This window comes from Chamaea fasciata, unplaced genomic scaffold (genome assembly GCF_029207755.1).
Source record: "Chamaea fasciata isolate MVZ Bird 193981 ecotype frontalis unplaced genomic scaffold, bChaFas1.0.hap1 SCAF_6, whole genome shotgun sequence".
NCBI classification, from domain to species: domain Eukaryota; kingdom Metazoa; phylum Chordata; class Aves; order Passeriformes; family Sylviidae; genus Chamaea; species Chamaea fasciata.
The window spans coordinates 17,625-32,713 of NW_027094091.1; the positions used below are offsets into that span (position 1 = coordinate 17,625).

General features: G+C 51.3%; 1 long non-coding RNA gene across 2 annotated transcripts; it reads right to left on the bottom strand.

Moving 5' to 3' along the window:
- Positions 1-5,311: 5,311 nt before the first annotated feature.
- LOC136290480 (uncharacterized) lies at positions 5,312-9,123 on the bottom strand. Of its 2 annotated transcripts, XR_010721142.1 has the most exons (4): positions 8,099-9,122; positions 6,714-6,936; positions 6,487-6,552; positions 5,312-5,421 (listed from the first exon to the last, which is right to left on the bottom strand). It is a non-coding gene; the product is annotated as an uncharacterized lncRNA (long non-coding RNA). The 2 variants fall into 2 exon arrangements; XR_010721141.1 differs by lacking the exon at positions 5,312-5,421 and having other exon boundaries at positions 6,022-6,552; positions 8,099-9,123.
- Positions 9,124-15,089: the final 5,966 nt, after the last annotated feature.

A 15,089-nucleotide genomic window follows, 5' to 3' on the forward strand; every position in this document is an offset into this window, starting at 1 on the left:
TCTTCCCCTTTTTAAACTGTGTTTCCTCAAAGCTTCCCAATTGTGCTAAGCTTAGAATTCACCCCAAGGAAGACCTGAAAAATGCCTTGCCATTTCCTTTCCTCCTCCCTCAAGCTCCATCAGGCTGGCAGAAGGCATTAGTACTGTTTCCAGAGCAGTTGGCCTCACTTGTACTGTTGGTCTGTAACGGCTGCAACAAAATACGCCCTCCTGGAAGCAGTTCAGCACTTACTGATCACTTCTTTGTTTTGGCACTTCCCAGCCAGGGCCTGCGGGGCCTCCTGCAGGTGCAGGTCTTCGCTGACAAGGCTCCACTTGTGCAGCAGGAGCAGCAGGAGCAGCAGGAGCAGCAGCAGGAGCAGCAGGAGCAGCAGGAGCACCAGGAGCAGCAGGAGAAGCAGGAGAAGCAGGAGCAGCAGGAGCAGCAGGATCAGCAGGATCAGCAGGAGCAGCAGGAGCAGCAGCAGGAGCAGCAGGAGCACCAGGAGCAGCAGGAGCAGCAGCAGGAGCAGCAGCAGCAGCAGCTCCCTGAAATTTTAGAAAATATTAGAAAAATACAGGCAAAAAATCTCACCTCTGTCCTCCCCTAAGGACACCCCCAGGACATCATCCCAGTTTTTCCCAGCTAGGAGCTGCAAGGAATTCAGGCAGGGGAAATGACATCAGGGAACAGCTTTGTAAAGTCAAAGGCAGAAAGAGAAGATCCACCAGCAAAGGGCAGGAAAGGGGAAAGGTTTCTGAAAACATTTCTGCAGTCTAATTAATAATTATTTCCGCTTCCCCAGCGAGAAGAACACAAACTCACAGCCATTCAGGCCTGACAGTCCCCTGCAGCCAGAGCTCAGCACACATCCACAGAAGCAAGTCCAGCATCTGAAAGAAAAAAAAAACAAACAAAAAACAAACACAACAATCAAACCAGTAGGAAAAGGTGATTTCTTTGGCTTCAAAGTTATTTCAAGTTCTTAAAGCCCAACACAGCTGATAGGAGAAACAGAGCCAGGGCTCCTGGCAGACAGAGGGTGTTTTCCCCCCGAGGGGATTGCAGAGGAATTGTCTGGGATTTGGACTGTCCCTCGGGGTGACACCAGTTGCTGTGACTTCTATCATTCCATATGTTTGACTCCCAAAACTTCCCAGCCCAGGGGCTTGAGCTGACAGGGCAGCAGAAAGATTGTTCTCTGTGTGGTGCCCAGATTTGGGGTTCACTGTCACCTTTGCTAGTTTAGATGAATTATACCCACGGCCCCGAATTCCCTGCTCAGTTCCTGCTGCAATAACCTCACAGTGCCTCACGGAGCACGGATATTCCCACACAGAGCTGCTGCTTGAATGCCAGACGTGTCAGGAACCAGCAGAGCTTCCAAGGAAGCTCAGCAGGATGGGGACAGGATAGGTTTCTATTCCATAGATTTGGTTAATTATAACCCTCACCCCCTGGGGGTCACCTGTCAGATTTCCCTGGAATTCAGCCACCCCCCTGAGCTCGGGCTCCAGGTGATGTTTCAGAGCAGGAGAAGGCACTGGCCGGCCTGTGCTGAGGCAGCCCCTGTGCCCTCGGGAGGACACAGCTCCCTGCAGGAGCTCAGCTCCTTTCCGAGCCCCAGCAGTGGCCTCTGCAAGTGCCTTTCCCTCAGGCAAGGGACGCCCATCCCTGCCTTCAGCACACCTCCAGTGGGACCCACCTGCAAAAGCTTTCCATCGCTTCTGCACTCCGGCCGGCTCCCTGGAAAAGTCCAGACCTCATCCAAACGAAACTCCATCCCACTCAAACCTTTGATTTTGAGGCATCTCCGAGGGCCGTTGCTCTGGATTTAATTTCTGTGAGGGAGGAGCGCCTTGGCTTTAATGCTGCCGACGGGTGATGTCCTCAGGCTGAAAGGGAGGGGATTTGGGGTGGCCAGGACATCCCTGGCAACTGTGTGGGAGCTCCGGGAGGTGGGAATTGCTGTCTGAGCCCCTCTGCAGACAGCCCGAGCCGCCGTTCCCGGGCAATGCCAGCTGTTCCCCGGGGAGCTCTTGGGCTGTGGGTGCCTCTGTCCGGGCTGCAGCATCTCCCCGTGCCCGGCGGGAGCAGCCCCTGGCCGAGGAGCCGCGGCAGCCCCGGGGCCGTGTCCGTGCCAGCCCCGAGCCCGGCCCCGGGCCCTGCGTTTGGCCGCCGCTGCCACGGGCGGGGCCCCGCAGGCACAGCTCCTCCCTGCACATCATCCCAGGGCTGCTGGCCCCGCTGGGGCTGCCGGCCTCCTTCCTCCCTGCGCCTCCGGGCACCCGGGACACCTGCAGGAAACCCCGAGGGACACTGCAGGCGGCACGGGGGGGCACCGAGGCCTCCGGCCAGAAAAGCAGCCCCGGCCTCAGCAGCTGCCATCAGTTTGGCCCGGCAACACTCACCTGCAGGAAACGCCCCTGTGCGGGTGGGACCGGCCCTGCCTCTCTGCAGAGCTTTGGCCGTGGAAGAAGGGAAGCCTCAGGACTTGTCCTGCTCCTTTCCGCCCGGAAAGAGACTTTGTGTGAGTACTTTTACGGCAGCTGTTGGGTAAATCCTGGAAAGGACAGGAAATCAGCGTCACTGGAAGAGCTTTGTGCTGTCGTGAGCTGCCAGCCACTTCTGCCCTTGAGCCATTCCAGGGGCTGGTGTGTGAAGCAGCTTTGGCAGAGAAGGCGGCACTGCACTTACCTTAGTGGGGCCAAGCGTTGCCATCCTATGGAGGTCCATCCCCATAATGCAGAGATTGGTTCAGCTGCTTGGAGCAGAGTCCGGGTAATGCCAAGGTGCTGAGTTCGATTCTCAAACGGTCCGTCCGCTTGAGAGTCAGATTTTAGGATCCCTCTCAGCCTCAGTATATCCTGTGACCTGGAAATAAGAGGAAAATTCTCGGCTGAGTTTTAATAAAACAGCTTTTGCCATTGCAGGGTGTGAGCTGCACTCGGCGATTTTCGGCCGCGACGAGCCCCACGAGCCTTCCGCCCTTCCTTGCCGCCATCATGGTTGCGTCTGAGGCCACTTCCGGTCCCGCCGGCATCTTTTTTGCGGCACCTCTAAGGCCCCCGGCAGGTGTTTACACAGACGCCTGACTAAATCCACGAATTTAAAAGCAAGCGCGGCGCGGCTGAGCACACAGCCCGTGTCCCCACACCTGGAGACGCCGCGGAAAATTGCGCCTGGGCGGCGCCGTAGTCGGGGTTTTGTGCAGGCATCTGGGTAAACGCCTATAGGGTCCTTATTTTTTCGCGCCCTTTTGGCCGCCCTTTTTGGAAGGTCGGGTGCCTCGCGCCTCGGCGCCATGTTGTGAGGGGCGTCGCGTGACTTCCGCTTTTGCTCGCCGCCATCTTTGCTGCGGCTGAGGCCACTTCCGTCCCGGCCGCCATGTTCTTGGCGCCTCGGCATAGGCCCCCGGCAGGTGTTTACACAGACGCCTGACTAAATCCGCGAATTTAAAAGCGAGCACGGCGCGGCTGAGCACACGGCCCGTGTCGGCACACCTGGAGACGCCGCGGAAAATTGCGCCCCGGCGGCGCCGTTGTCGGGGTTTCGTGCAGGCATCTGGCTAAACGCCTATACGGTCCTTATTTTTTCGCGCCCTTTTGGCCGCCCTTTTTGGAAGGTCGGGCGCCTCGCGCCTGGGCGCCATTTTGTGAGGGGCGTCGCGTGACTTCCGCTTTTCCTTACCGCCATCTTTGTTGCGGCTGAGGCCACTTCCGTCCCGGCCGCCATGTTCTTTGCGGCTCGGCATAGGCCTCCGCCAGGTGTTTACACAGACGCCTGACTAAATCCGCGAATCCAAACGCAAGCGCGGCGCGGCTGAGCACACGACCGGTGTCCCTACACCTGGAAACGCCGCGGAAAATTGCGCCCTAGCGGCGCCGTAGTCGGGGTTTTTGTGCAGGCGTCTGGCTAAACGCCTATAGGGTCCTTATTTTTTCCCGCCCTTTTGGCCGCCCTTTTTGGAAGGTCGGGCGCCTCGCGTCTCGCCGCCATCTTGGTAGTGGAACCCACTAAAATGCCCCCTCGGCTCCTCCCACAAGCGCCTGACTGAATGGACTGCAGCCCGCGGCGCCGCTGCGCCCCCATCCCGTGTCCGCACACCCGCAAACGCCGCGGAAAATCGCGCCCGGACGGCTCCGGGGTCCGGGTGGCGCGCGCAGGCAGCCGGCTGCCACGCGCCCGGGCTCCTTGCCTTTTTCCCTCCCTTTCGGCCCCGAGCTGCGGGCGGGCGGGCGGCAGCGCCGCCCCCGAGCTCACAGTGCGGGGCTGCCACGCGCCTCGGGGACGGGCACGGGGGACAGCTGCACTACCGCTCTTTCCCCACAGGGTGGCAGCATTGCCACACAGATCAGGCGGGACGGGCGGGAGGGACAGCTGCACTACCGCTCTCTGCCCACAGGGTGGCAGCACTGCCGCGCGGCGGCGCGGAGCGGAGGCATAAACGAACGTGCCCAGGAATGCCCTGGCGAACAGCCTCCGGAATAAATGGCCCAAAAGACCCCCGAGCACACCTGCGAGAGCCCTGCCAGCAACCAGACCGAAAAAAAAAGCCTTTCGTTCAGGCTCTATTTCAATATTTTTTATCTTTGTGATTCTGATATTTACATTCATCATTACAATTCATCTTTTATATTATGTACATTATACATCATGTATTATGTTTATTATACTATTATATTTATTATAGATATTAAATATAGAAAGTTATATATAAAATAATTTATTTATTATGTAATGTTATAAATAATAATACATTTCATTTAAATATGATTATGTACATTATAGATGTTTATATTATGTATATTAAATATATTTATAAAACGTGTAGTAAGTAATAATATATTGTGTATTTTTTATTGATATTATTTTTCATATCCTATACTTTTTGTTATTTTTCTTTTTCATTATTTTTTAAATTCGTTTGTTTATATTTTAAACGATATTTTACACTAGATGAATTCATTAACCTAACACATCAGAAACACAATTAATTTGAATTAAATGAGCCTGGTTTTCTAAGGGGTAAAGTTTTAATCTTTATTTAGATAATATGGGCATATTTTCTCTATCTGTATGGGGTTTTTTTGGTGGGTTGCGGGGGAGTTTATTTTGGGGGTTTTCTTTTTTTGTTCGCTTTGTTTTGGATTTCTTTGCTAATAAACAAGCAGGGTCGGAGAGTTACAAAATAAAATGTCTACTTTGTTTTTATTGCTCCCTCTGAAATACGCCTCGACAGCCTGGACAGCAGGCTGCTGCTGGTAACACTGTGCACGGGTAGGAGGAGACCTGGTCGGGGCTGGAAAGGAAAAAACGGCACCACGGTGGTCACAGCTTTCTCCCTTCAGGAGTTTTATGGAGCAGAAAATACAGAGCTTTTGCCAACTGCGCTCTCTATGACATCCGGACGTCCAGCGGGCACCGAGGTCATTTCTCATCTTTCTTGCCAACAGCCAAACCCCCAGGCGCCCGGGGGAAGAAAGAGTATGGGGAAAAAAAAAAAGGAACAAAGAAAACATGAAAAAATAAACCAAAACTATAGAAAATAATAAATAAAATTAAAATACCAAAAGAAAAAAATTTCAAAGTAACAAAAAAGTGGAAAAAAAATTTAAACAAAAAATTAAAATAAAAAACGAAAAGTAGTTTTAACAAGTAAATAAATAGCTAAAGAAAAAAAATAAAAATTAAAAAACTGAAGAAAAAGTCTTTGAAAAACCACAAAACGCAACATGAAAAACCACAACAAAAGAGCACAAAAATACAAAAATAACAAAAAATAAAATACAAAATTAAATAAACGCAGCTCTCACCTCCTGCCACTGCCTAAAAAAGCGCCATGGCTTTCCTCAATTATGCAGCAATAAGGGAAACAAACCCAGTGCCCCCCAGAACAGAAGGTTTTCTAGACAATTCCCACTTCTGCTTGGAAACAAATTTTATTGTAGTGGGAAGCTCATTTTGGACAAACATCCAAATGTGCCAAGGTAGGAAAGAACCAGCCCCTTGTGTCCAAGGAACAGCAGCTAGGCCTGGATTCAGGTTTTAATGGCATTTATGTAATTAAAAATGCAGTAAATTGAACTTTACAAAGAGACGAATCGTGGCAAATAAATACTTCAAAGTTTTCTTGGGAAATCACAGAATTTTGTGGAGATGGTGCTGGACAATTGCTGATTTACCAACATTAATTGGGTAAATTTCCTTAGAAATGTGCTCTACAAGGTACAAAAATTCCAATTAGGATGGAAAATTGGAATAAATAAATATTCCCTTACTAAAATCAGAGAGAAAATCAGAGTTATTCCTTCAATTAAAAGGAAGGAATAACATCCAAATCCAAGCCTGCCTGGAAAACAAGCTCAGGAATTTCTAACATTGAAAACTTTTGCAAGAGTCATGAAGTTGGTGAAAGTTCATGGAATGATGGTTTAAAATCTGCTTCCTCTGCACTGATTTAAAGGGAAGTGGGAATTCAACAGGTCCAGTTACTCCCATCCAACCTTGGACTGGGATAAGGCCTTCCAGTGGCTTCACTTCCTACTGGCTCTCTCCTTTTCGCCAACTACCTGCAAGAGGAAAAGCAACAGGAATAAAGTCTCAAACAGGATGGCCTTGGTCCAGGCAGACTGAGGTGCAGCTCCCAGGGAGGGAGGCCAGGCTGTGCCTCGGGGAGCTCCGGGAATCTGGGATTGCCCGTGGGATTCAAGGGCTGGAAAAGCACACCCACCTGCCAGGTTCAGTGCTGGGACAGAGCAAGGCCGGGGCTCGGGGGCAGCAGTTAGAGCTGGGACTGCAGGAGAACACCCCAAACCCGGGTTAAACATCCGGCACGACACGCAGCACGCTCCGGGAGAAACTCGGGCGGGAGAAGCCCCGGGATGCTCCACGTTCCTTGCCCTTGGCAGCTGTGCCAGGGCCTCCCTCAGAATGCTGACCTCACCGTGCAGCTCCTACAAAACAGGAGAACTTATGGGAATCGCCCAGAATCCCTGGACTTCCAGTTATTAAGAACCACAGCTGCAGCGAAAGGTGTACAAACGCTACTGCAAACCAGCAGGGCTGAGGAGACGCAGGGATTTATTCCCGAGGGGACACAAGGATCCCTCAGCCAGCCAGGATTTCTCCCAGGCTCTTCCCACTGCTCTCTAAGGACACAAACAGCAGTTTTTCCCTCGAGTTCCCCTTTCCATCAATGCCAAGACTCGTGTTCTCCTCCAACCCCAGGTTCAGGAAGGAAAGTAGGAATATTATCACTGCACAGACTGTCCAGGAGGGTGTGACTGAGGCAGCAGCACCAGCTCCCACTCCACTGCTGCTCTGGATTCCTGAGCAGCTCCTTTCCATCCTGCCCTTCCCAGCACCATTCCCTGGGTGCCATGTCCACAGACACCTTCTCCATGCAGCTTAAAACCCACAGACACCAACAGAAAGGAGATCAAAAATCAATTCACATGTTGCTAGTCAGAGAGAATGGGAGAGGCCTAAAAATCTGCATTTATTTTAGAACACTAGAGCAATTTCTTCATGACCCTGACTATCAGTGATGGGCAGATAAACACCTTCTTTAACTTACTACCTGCAAAAACATCAAGTTTCAAGTTTAGTAAAGATAAAATTTTGCTGCAAAAATAAAAGAGGTGGGATGCTGGTGTTAGTGCTTTAACCTTCGGACATTAGCGGGTATTTGTAAAACAAATTCATTATTGAAGCAGCTAACTTGAAAATAAGGGGTTTTTACAATAAAGTTGACCAAAAAAGAGTCTCAAAATTAAGATATAGGCTGCACAAATATTTAAGAAAAAAAAAGTTGTCTTTCGTGCGTATAACCTGCCAGCCTCTCATGTTTTCAGTCCTTACCATTTATTTTTACCAAGGTGATGATTAAAACCTTGTCAAAAGCTCAAAAAAAAAAATTCCAGGACAAGGCAGGTGTTTTCCCAAGTACCCTCAGTGTGGAGCTGTGTCAGCCACAAGTGTTTGCTCCCGCAGCCCAGCCCGGAGCAGGCTCCAGCTGCTGCCCAGGGGGGTTACCAAGGGACTCACCTGTTTGAAGCTGTAAACGCAGGTGGCCTGCACTGGAGTGCCAATAAATGTGAAATGTGTGACTCTCACCTTGAATAGCGATGGATCTTCTCAGGGGAGCCCCTCACCCAGGATGGGGGGCTCTGCCACGGATTTCATCTCTCCGCATCTGAAACAAAGTCAGGACAACAGTCAGAGTGCTGCAGGATACCTTGACAGCTCCAGACATCTTGTGGCAATCTAGGAATACCCTCTACAGTCTAACCACACCCCACATCACAAATTTCAAGCCCCCAGGACTATTACCCTCGTACCCCTACACCCAGACTGAGCAGCAAGGCAGAGCAGCTCCGGGCCAAACACACACCAACACCCGTGACACAGCACAGGACAAACGAGGGGACGCAACAGGGACAGAAAACTCTGGGCAAGAAGAATGACCCTGAGGGTCCAGAGAACTCGGAATGAGATGACCGAGGTGAGACGGAAGGTGAGCTGGCCAGGCTCAGAGAACCCTGCAGGAACAAGATGCCATCGGGATGACTTATCCCAAGAAACGCAGAGATGGATGCCCGAGAATCCTACGGTCAGAATCCTCCACCTGTCTTTGCATTCTCACAAGACCTAACCCGCCGGAATGGATCAGGGCGGTGCACGGCTGTCAGTACAGCTCAGAACAAGACCCGAAAAGGCATCGGACTGGATGCTTGTGAAGAGAGATGGATTCTGATGAGTGTCCGAGCAGCTGAGACAAAGGCACCTGGCTGAGGAGCACAGAGATCAGAAATGCTAAGACTGATGCCAGGGGTTTGGACAGGCCCCTGAAAGGACTAAAGGAAAAGACAAGACACCAAACAGACAGAGTGCACAACAGACAAGTGACACAACACACACCAGGACTGCTCTGCCCTGCACACCTCAGCACTGACATGAAAAATGAGACTTTCCCTTCATGTAGCCTAAGGGGTCACATCTTGGTGCCCCCAACTCCAAATCTGACTTAAAAAACCCCTCCCGGTGATCCCTGCCCTGGCATCCTGCTTTCATCCCCTCTGTGAGCCACAGCCCTCCACTTATCTCTCAGGCATCCAGGGAGGCAAATCCCTGCCAGGTCCAAAGAAGGCCGCCTCTGCCTCAGGAAAATTCCTGCTGTCGCCGGGCTGTCGTCTCTTAGTCAGCTACAACAAAAAAAACCAAACATGAATGCGTGATCTTAGCAGCCCATCACCCAAAACCCGACAATTCTGCTACTCACTGTCTCCTAAGCTTGCCTGTGTCCTCGGCCCCGCGCTTCAGCTGCGCTCAGAGGCCAACGCCGGCGTCGCAGGGTCTGCCTGGGTAAAGAGCAGACAAGGTGACGTGGCAGCGCTGGAACTTGAGGGGACCCTCCCTCCTCCTCCTTCTCCTCCCTGACTCACCTCAACTCCTCGGCCGTTATCCAAGCCTACCTGGATGGGGCCTTCCCAAGGAGAAGATCAAGGCTCCATCACAGACTCCTGGAATGCTCCCGGAGGGCTCACGGGTGAGGTGACCCGGGTCTGTCGTCCCGTTGGTGAGAGGGGAGCTCGGCCTCCTGCGAGTGGACTCCCTAAAACGCACAATAACGGAGGCTTAGAGTTGCACCAGCGAGTGAGGCTTGAACAATAGCAACGGCTTCTGTCCACCCGTCACTGCTCACCTCGCCCACGTCAGCTTGACTGCTGAGATCCGGCTTCACCACCTAAAAATAAAGACAAAGAACAGAGCTGTAACACAGCCATCATTTACACCTCCCCTGCAAACAGAAACAGGGACTGACCTTCTCAGGGGAGCCCCCTCACCCAGGATGGGGGGCTCTGCCACAGATTTCATCTCTCTGCATCTGAAACAGAGTCAGGACAAAAGTCAGAGTGCTGCAGGATACCTTGACAGCTCCACACATCTTGTGGCAATCTAGGAATACCCTCTACAGTCTAACCACACCCCACATCACAAATTTCAAGCCCCCAGGACTATTACCCTCGTACCCCTACACCCAGACTGAGCAGCAAGGCAGAGCAGCTCCGGGCCAAACACACACCAACACCCGTGACACAGCACAGGACAAACGAGGGGACGCAACAGGGACAGAAAACGCTGGGCAAGAAGAATGACCCTGAGGGTCCAGAGAACTCGGAATGAGATGACCGAGGTAAGATGGAAGGTGAGCTGGCCAGGCTCAGAGAACCCTGCAGGAACAAGATGCCATCGGGATGACTTATCCCAAGAGACGCAGAGATGGATGCCCGAGAATCCTACGGTCAGAATCCTCCACCTGTCTTTGCATTCTCACAAGACCTAACCCGCCGGAATGGATCAGGGCGGTGCACGGCTGTCAATACAGCTCAGAACAAGACCTGAAAAGGCATTGGACTGGATGCTTGTGAAGAGAGATGGATTCTGATGAGTGTCCGAGCAGCTGAGACAAAGGCACCTGGCTGAGGAGCACAGAGATCAGAAATGCTAAGACTGATGCCAGGGGTTTGGACAGGCCCCTGAAAGGACTAAAGGAAAAGACAAGACACCAAACAGACAGAGTGCACAACAGACAAGTGACACAACACACACCAGGACTGCTCTGCCCTGCACACCTCAGCACTGACATGAAAAATGAGACTTTCCCTTCATGTAGCCTAAGGGGTCACATCTGGGACATCCCCAGCTCCAAACCCGACTCGAAAAAATCCCTCCCGCTGACCCCTGCCCTGGTACCCCGCTTTCATCCCCTCTGTGGCTCCAAGCCCTCCACTTATCTCTCAGATGTCTGGGGAGGTGAATCCACGCTGGGCCCCAAAGAAGGCCGCCTATGCCTCTGGGAAATTCCTCCTGTCACTGGGCTGCTGTCTCCCAGTCAGCTACGATAAAGAAAACCAAATATCAAAGCATAATCTTAGCTGCACATCAGCCAAAACCCAGCAGCTCTGCTACTCACCGTCTCTTAAGCAGGACCGGGTCCTCGGGCCCCGTGCGTGCTTCAGCTGAGCTCGGAGGCCGACGCTCGCAGCGCCAAAGCCTTAGAGGCATTACTGGCACCGAGCCCACCCACCGTGGCCTCCATTAGGGCTGTGAGCATCCCCGGTTAGAGCAGGACAGGAACGCAGGGTGGACATCCCCGGTGAACCTCAACCCTGTGGACTCTGCCCCACCACGGTCACTTCCTGCCTGGCCCTAGCTTAGGGCTACTGCCTGCACCTCTCAGGACTTCTGGCCTTGTCTTGCGTTAGGATTGCTGCCGGCACCTGCTCTCAGGGAAACGGTGTTGGCAGCAGCGCTGTGAGGGCCGGGATGCCTGTACTCTGACTTGTATCCTAGGCTGTACCCCTGATTTTCACTGTGTGTTCTCTAGTCCTTGAGTCCTTTACCTCAGCCTCTGTGTGTATCACTGTAACCTCCCCCCTTCTGAACCCTGCTTCTTCAGAGCCCTAGACCTTGCAGCCGGGGACGCTCTGCACCGTTAGGGTCCCAAGAGCTGTCCCGCACGCAGGACAGGTACATCCACAGTTGTTCCCTGCCTACCCTAAGAAACGTGGCCCTGAGACAGGGCAGAGGCTGACAGAGCCGAACTCTTTGCGGTGGCAAAAGGCACGAAGCCTTACCAACCGCCGCCTCGAGAGGGAATCAGGAGCACTTCCACCGGCTGCGGAGAGACAGGGAATCCCAGGGTGGGTGGGGCGGGAAACCCCCGTTATCCCCAGCCCTGTTGGATCCTGCTCCCCACTATCGCTTCCTGCCTGGCCCTAGCCTGACAGTGTCTGCACAGGTCAGAGCTTCTGGTGTGTTCCTGCACTAGGGCTGCTGCCTGCACCTGCTCTCAGGGGAAGTGTGCTGGTAGCAGTGCTGTGAGGGCCGCTACACCTGTACTCTGACTTGTATCCTAGCCTGCTCCCCTGAGTTTCACCGTGTGTCCTCTAGTCCTCGAGTCCTTTACCTCAGCCTCTGTGTGTGTGGCTACACCTCCCCCCTTCTAAACCCAACTTCTTTAGAGCCCTGCACCTCGCAGCCAGGCCTTCTGGCATTGTCCTGCATAAGGGCTCCTGCCTGTACCCGCACTCAGGGAAACGGGCATGTCTTTAGGGCTACTCCTTCGGGTCTGGGGTAGGGGTGGGGTCGGGCTGGTACACCTGTACTCTCAATTGGCACATCTTGGACATCCCTATCTCCACACCTGACTCAAAAACCCCTCCTGACAAGTCCTGACCCAGCACTCCACTTTCATCCCCTCTGTGGCTCTGAACCCTCCACTTATCTCTTGGACGTCTGGGGATGAGAATCCACGCCGGGTGCCACAGAATGCCGCCTCGCCCTCTGGGAATTTCCTGCTGTCACCAGGCTGCTGTCTCTTATTCGGCTACAAGAAATAAAACAAACATCGATGTATGATCTCAGCAGATCTGTTGGCCAATCGGTCAGGGCGTAAGACAAGTGGACCACCTAAAACACACAAACAATAACATATGCTGAAGAGTTACACCAGAAACACCACCACACTTAACTGCATAAACATATAAATTTTCAAACAGACAACTCCAAAAAAATTCCAGCAAAAAAAGCCAACTCTTATCACCCCCAGTCAAACTACTGAATATAATAAAAACAACCCCACGTCCAATCCCCTCAATAATACTCCAGAACATATACTCAGAGCCCCCCCAAAGTTAAAGACTTCCCCCTAGCCAAATAAAAAGGAAAAAGCCCATGTCTTGCGACCCATATTAATTCATTAACTTAAAACTTTAAAAATAAACATTAAAGTTTAAACCTTTAGACAACACTAGCACACCATAGACACCAATCCCATCACTACATGCCAAACCAAAACTTATTTCAACCTTTTGTGCTGCTGCTGCTCGGCACAAAGGTTTGTGCCTCAGCACCTCCTGAAGTAATGTTCCACGCCCAAGGCCTCCCCCAGCCCCTGTGAGATGAACTCACCATCCTTCCATGAGCCTCACCTGGGAGCCCAGCATAAACCCCTCTCCTCCCACAGCTCCGTGCCAAACTCAGCTCGGGCTCCCCTCTTAAAGCAGTGCTGGCAGGACCCGCCCCCTCGTTATCCTGTACAGCTTCCACCTGTCCCCTCATCAGTGTGACAGCTCTCACCTGGGGCTGCTCTGTCCCCTCAATCAGCCTGTGACAGCTCTCACCTGCAGCTGCTGCCAGTCCCAGCTGCTCATTTCCTGGACATTGCACTGTGTGCACTGACACGCTGGGGCACCGGGCTTTCCTTGCTGTGAATAAGGATCCCTCTGCTCCTGCACGTGCCCAAGGCTGAAACTGGGATTCCACCTCCTAAATTCCGTTTGTGTGAGGTTCACAATTCCTAAGGAAATTTCCCAGCAATCGTTACCCTTCATTTACATTTTCTCCTTTGGAATCATCACTACCTTGTCTTTCTGTGCAAGGGTTCCAAACGTTCATTGGGAGTTCAGTAGCCGGGTTGGCTTGTTTATAACTTAGCTGACAATCCCAGGCTAAATCCAAACACCCAGAATTACAGGCAAATACGGAGACAGTTTATAGATACTGCCCTCCCCTGGTAGGTAGCTCTTCCTTGCACTTCCCTGGAGCAGATTTACTCCATCCTTTCTTCCCAAAAGCACCTCTCCAGCACAAATCCCACTTTTTGGACACAAACCAAACAGAAATCTACTACAGCGCGGCCTGGGGGGGGGCCGGGGTGGAGCCCAAGGCCACTGTCCAACCAGTGCTGCCTCTGGCTCCTCGTTATTTACACTGAGAGCATATTGTAGGACGCTCTGCAGCCTTTCTTTGCCATTCTGTATTGGAAAGAGGATGGATATTAATGACACACACGTCCACAAACAGTCTTTACGGTTCTTCAAAAAGTTAATAATGCCTGTAATAAAAATGGTAAGTAATATTGTGTCTCAGATTGTTTAAGAAAGTGGAAGTTCGAGCTTTAATGTCCTCCTGAGAGACGCTGAATAAAATCTGTCCCCTGAGTTTGCACACAGAAATAAAATACCGATTTTTTTGATCAAACAAGTTAGGTCTGTATGAAAACAGCTGAGGAGGCTTTCATGGCTCAGTGTGATAATGGCAGAGCACAGAACATTAAAGATGGAATGTTAGTTCCCTGAATTAATGCCCTGATGGAGATAAATTCTTTTGCAAAGAGACACAATAGTTTCCTCTCCTTGTTTCTGAGTTCCCGAGCGATCCTGTAATTCCTAACCTGCACGAGTGCAGACCCATCTGACACGGGTAAGTGACATATCCGGCTCCTGGGCTCCAAGCCACGTGTCCCCGATGTCAACGGAAGTCAGGAACACAAAAACAGCTGTGGAAGAAAGTTGAGAGAAAAATCAGAACATATATTCTTCCCTTTCCACACAGTAATACCAAGCCAAGCTGTTCACCTCCAGGATTATGTTTTTAAATGGCTCCCTAACTACTTTTCCTAGATGGAAAATCTGGAGTGGCTTTGCCCATGCAAAACTAATGATCCTACTCACAAGAAGGAACAAACCAGTTTCCTGTTAAACAAAACAGTTCGAAATCTGACCTGTCAGCTGCTATCATTGACCAGCAATAGCAGTCAGCATCCAGGCCTAAGTGGACATTTTTTTGCAGACTATCTCCCCTCTTGAAATCATTTTGGGGTTTTTTTTTTTTACACCTTTTGTTTCATTTTAGTCCTTGTGTCCCAACACAAAATTTTGTGTCCTAACACGATCAACAACAAATACAGAATTAGCTCAATAAAACCGCACTTTTCTGATGGAAATGTCACCTCTAGAAACTGCAAGGTTTTTATAGGAATACTGTCTCAAGAATTCAGTAACTTCAGGTATTCCATACCACATGATCCTGAGATTGCTTGGGCATCCAGAGTTTATAGTATTGGCTGAACTGGTAGAGCTGAGGATACTTAACAACTTTCAGGGACTTGAGATCTTTATCATAGGGCTGGAACATCAAGCAGAGAGCAAGTGGTTCTCTCTGAGAGGGCAGGAGGTCAGTGAAAACAGCAACAAGGTACTCCACGATGCGTGCTCCTAGAAAAGTAAAAATAAATTAAACTATTAACATGAGCACAGAC